The following is a 5286-nucleotide window of genomic DNA, read 5'->3' on the forward strand; positions in this document are numbered from 1 at the left end:
CTCGCAACCAGCCCTGTTCACTGATGAAACCCAGAAAAGAGACAGTTGAGGCATGAAACTCACATTTCTCCGCTCTGCAAAACAGCCGATTCTCCAGCAGACAGCGCAACACCAGTCTCACATGCTTACCACCAAGGAGCTGGTGGTAGACTTCCGCAGGCACAAGCATTCTCCACTGCAACCACTGAACATCCAGGGTATGGACATTGAGGCTGTGGACAGCTACAGGTACCTTGGTGTTCATCTGAACAACAGACTGGACTGGACTCATAACTCAGACGCCCTCTACAGGAAAGGGCAGAGCAGGTTGTACCTGCTGCGGAGACTCAGGTCGTTTGGGGTGGAGGGCCCACTCCTGAAGACCTTCTATGACTCTGTGGTGGCTTCTGCTATCTTTTATGGTGTGGTCTGCTGGGGTGGCAGCATCTCTGCTGGGGACAGGAAGAGACTGAACAGGGTGATCCGAAGGGCCAGCTCTGTTCTAGGATGCCCTCTGGACCCAGTGGAGGTGGTGAGTGACAGGAGAACGGCGGCTAAGCTGTCATCCCTGATGGACAACATCTCCCACCCCATGCAGCAGACTGTGACAGCACTGAGCAGCTCCTTCAGTGGGAGACTGCGGCACCCACGGTGTGGGACGGAGAGATTTCGCAGGTCTTTCCTCCCCACTGCTGTCAGACTCCACAACAAAGACTTTAACTGAACAACACACACATCCACACATGTGCAATAACACTAAGTGCAATAATCTTTTCTGGCATCGTTGTATTTTTACTCAGTTGCACTGTAAGACCGAATAGTAATAGTTTGATAAATGAAATGAGTTCCAACTACTTAAAAACCTGTTATAAGTTCATACACCTTTATTTTTTGAGTAGTTTGAACAAGTTTGTTTTTTCAAGTTATCAGTACTTGAATATATTGATTAGTTTCTGGCATTGCCCTCAAATAATTTGAGTTTTAACACTGACGTCACTTACGTGCCTACGTACGTACCTACGTGCGCCACCTGTTTCTTTATGAAGTGCTGGCAACCATCTTGGATTCCTCGCTTCGAGTGCGAATGCCCGCTCATTACTCCGAAAGAAACTTGTGGAACGTTAATATCCGAACAGAAATAAAAACATTTGTCAAGGGGTTTTTTGCGGCATTGCCTTTGACGCTGGATAAAGGAGGGCATGCTATGGTATGTTACGGACTTTTGAACTGGAACAGCTAACGCTCTGCACTTGGCTAGCTGCATTTACCGCCTTTGCAGCATCTTCAGGAGCGCTTTTGTGGTAAGTTTTATTTTTCTGAAACTATAGTTCTCCATTGTAATATGGGTTTTTATCGTCATAAATGTACAACTCTAGCAGGCATTTAAGAATTACATGCATGCGTCGTTTTATCCATGTTGGCTTGGCCCCAAAGTGTTTTGCATGAATTATGCTAATAAGCTCATATTTAGTATAACACATTATTAGTCCGAGCAGAGGCTGGGACTAATAATGTGTTAATAACTTTTCTAATCTCTTACTATTTTAAAAGAAGTCTTTAGAAGGCGTTTCTGGATTTGCAGATTATAAACTGCCTTGTGGTTAAATTGTTGAATCAATATGCACTGCTGCGCTGCTTCACACTTAGCGCATACGTGGATATTGACTTTGGCTAACCCATTTGCTAACTGGTGGAACTTAAAACTTACGTTTAGTTCTCTGGAGTTGTACATATTAAAACTGGGGCAGCAAAATTGTAGGCACAGGACATACTTACAAAAGCAGTGAATAATCATTACATAATTACGCGGTAGAACTTGGTTTACATTGCAAATAGTTATGTATACCAAGTTGAAATGTAGAATCTTCTGAACTGTAAAATTGTTGTGCCTGGTCTATTTTAGGTTAGCTTAAGGGTGAATCCATCAATAATATATTTACCAAACAGTTATTTTTTCGTTTTATTTTATTCTGATGCCCAGTGTTCATTAGTGAAAGACTTAGTTTTTTATCTATCAGGGGCTGGGTCTGTGAACCAGCATTTTGAGTTTATTTTGTAGTTTTGCTTTATGTTATATTGAAATGAGGTGAAGTTCTTGTATTGTTGTTATTATTAGTTAAGGTTTAGTTGAGTTCTGGGCTGGTTATGTTTCATCTGTGTCTCCTTGGTTATGTGTCTTTTCTGTTCTCTGTGTAGTCTGTCTTGTCTTCTGTGTTTTACGGTTATGTCCATGCCAGGGCAGAAGTAAATTTTCAGGGGTGAAGATGCTGTTTACCTTGACCAGCTAAGACTACAGATTGTAGATGAAGTCGAGAAAAGTGAAAAGAATCCTGATTACAAAGCTGATGCACACAACTTTGGCCTTGCAATGCAAAGAGATCATCAATGATGACCTACCAGTAGGTCAGATCCTGGATTGCTGGCCTACTCTGAAATCCCAGTCCCAGGTATGAATGTATATAGATGTATCTAACAAGGTGTATTTTATATCAACTCCTGTTATCTGGCCTGTCTGAACAAATTATGCCTTTGGAGTGTAAGGATTTTGATGTATTTTGCAAAGATTTATAGACTAATTGAAACTTGTAAACACAAATGTATCCTGTGTGTTCAGATCTGTGCAGAATTCCACAGGATTACAAACCTCCACCTGAAGAACCACTTTTATGCTGTTGGACCAACATGCTCCCCGGCTCCAGAGCTTATTCAGAAAGAAAGCTGTTTGCACAGGGAACGTGTCTGATGTCCTGTCTCAGCTCTTCAGAAGCTATAATCTCCAGGTTAGTGGGTTTTTGTCTTGTTTTTGAGCTTTATTTAATTTGATCAATTTTTCCAATTTTAATTACCATTCTTGACTAGGTTAGCCAATAATTTAAAATAAAAATTTTCTTGTGATGTAGGAACAAGCTGATATCCATGCCCAAAGTGCTGGTGTGCTTCATGCCCTCTCTGCCTATTTGTACGAAGACACCTCTACCTTCATCAAAACATGGGATGTAAGTTTTGGACAAAGTTGTGAACAATATCTTAGTAGCATCCTTGTTTAGATTTCTCAAAACATTATGACACTTTGAGAGTTTGAGAAGCATCTCCATGCTTGGATCTGTCTACAACAGTGTCCATGTCACATAATGGAAACACTACATGTTTTTAATGTGTGTAGACCTTCTATAATGTTCCTAGCCCAACCATACATCACTATACAAATGAAAAAAATATATAACTCCTATTGACTTTCTGTTGTTATTGCTACGAAGAGGTATGACTTTGCTTTACTAAAAGTACTATTTTTGTCAGTTTGTTTTTTCAAATCTTTGGTGTGTTGTGGCTTTTTTGTTGTTCAAACAATTGATTTCTGAGCTAGTAATAATCCAGAAATGTGACTTGTATAGATGAAACTAAGAGAAATAGGAATGCACTAACATGAAGTAATTTTGTTTTCTGTAGATGATGCATTCTGATAGACCAGATATTAGTGAAGTGCCACTTGGATGACTCCTGATCAGAGCCAATTCCAGCGATGCAACATTCTTCTGCCCTGAGAAGACTGCAGTTTTGGTCGAGGGTAACATGATCATTGTTTTCACCACCCTGGCTGATGCATTTCTAGTGATATTTGGACTCACCTACGCCCTGCACCTAAGCTACCCAAAATGTTTGGCCAACATTTTTGACTTCATTCAGAACGTTTTGATGGGTCTGGAGGGTGGGAAGTTGAAGCCCAAAGTGCTGAGTCTTAAAAATGATCTTTTGGCAGCAGAATAATGTCCAGGGTTCCTACACAGCCCTCAAGTGCCTGTTAAAGCAAGTAATTCAGTTTATCATGTTTCCAAGTCTGGATAAGTTTGTTTTTTTTTAAAAGAGAGAATAGAATAAAGAAATCTTTGCAGACTCTGTTTCATACTTCATTATCTAAAAGCCACATACAAAGTAAAAGGGGTGATTTTATTTTATTAATTTATTTTTTTCCCCCAACATCACTTGTGTTTTAGTTGATTTTGATTGTGTTTTTAGTCAGATAACTGTAAATCTATAGAGAAAATGAAGGACAATCTCACTACATTTCTGGCTTCTAGGTGGGATCTTGAATGTCACGTAAGGAACGTTCCTCCTGAACTATTCATAACTGACATAAGGCGCTAAGGAGGTTTATAACACTTTGTTTTATGTCTCTAAAGAAGTATTTTTCTATTTAATGTTTTATTGCTTTGTTGTTGAGACTGTGATTGCACTCTACAAATGTGCATTTTGCATAACCACAGTATTGGCATATTAAAAAGGTTACCAATTATATTTCAGTGTATTAGCTGCACTATACTATACTATTACTTTCATTCGGTTTTCCCACCTAATAATGCAGGATTTTCTTTTCCTTTTGTTTGTTTTTTAATAAACAGGCCATACTCATGTGTTAATCAAATTTGAATACTCTTAAAACATGTTGTGAATTTCTTTATTTCTAATATTGTAACCTTGTGCCAAAATTTCCGACATTATTCCCTATAAAATGTGGTGGATTTATGTCTTTGGGCTTTTTGTTAGAAAGGCTATGTGTTAAAGTAACTCAATAAATTTGTAACTTGAATTTATGTTTTCTGTCTTATGTTTTTACAAGTGTAATTATTTTGGGCACTTTTTTTATATCAAATTCAAAACACAGTAGATTTGGATATTACAAGCATTTGTTTTTTAAATTTTTGAGTTGTATTAGCTTAAAATGGTTAACATTTTGAAACTAAAAATTAATTCCTTAAAGTTACTTGAGCTAGATTTGTACTTGAAACTCAAAATATCAAGTAGAGAGTACTAAACCAAAAATGTGGATATAACATAAAAACATTTGTCAATGGTACTTAAAAATATTTATCTAAAGCTAATAAATAAAGTGTGTTTATTTAACTTTTATTTTTAAGTTTTAGTTACTTAAAATATTTTATGTAATCAGTTTCACCAAAAGTTTTGAGTAAAATTAACTTATTGGGTTTTACAGTGTGTATATAGCATTCGTATTCTATTTTTATCTTATTGTATATTTTTATTCTATTTTATTCTACTGTATATAGTATATTATTTTATTCTATCCTGTACAGCTGTGTACTGTATTTATTCTTATTGTATTCTAATTTTTGCGTCATAACTTTTGCACTGTCCACTTCCTGCTGTGACAAAACAAATTTCCCACGTGTGGGACTAATAAAGGTTATCTTATCTTATCTTATCTTAACGTGTTCAGCTCTGGATCTGGAGAAAATCAGAATGTCATCAAGATAAACAAACACGAAGTGGTTCAAGAAGTCTCGTAGAACA

At 37.3% G+C, this 5286-nt stretch overlaps 1 long non-coding RNA gene across 1 annotated transcript; it reads left to right on the plus strand.

The window, feature by feature from the left end:
- Window positions 1-797: 797 nt before the first annotated feature.
- LOC146641582 (uncharacterized) lies at window positions 798-4542 on the plus strand. The gene is made up of 5 exons (XR_014909781.1): window positions 798-1280; window positions 2176-2426; window positions 2594-2759; window positions 2880-2975; window positions 3427-4542. It is a non-coding gene; the product is annotated as an uncharacterized LOC146641582 (long non-coding RNA).
- Window positions 4543-5286: the final 744 nt, after the last annotated feature.

The sequence above is a fragment of the Rhamphochromis longiceps genome, linkage group LG23 (assembly GCF_057381845.1).
Source record: "Rhamphochromis longiceps isolate RC_006_pf linkage group LG23, R_longiceps_female_GT1.1, whole genome shotgun sequence".
In the NCBI taxonomy this organism is placed as follows: Eukaryota; Metazoa; Chordata; class Actinopteri; order Cichliformes; family Cichlidae; genus Rhamphochromis; species Rhamphochromis longiceps.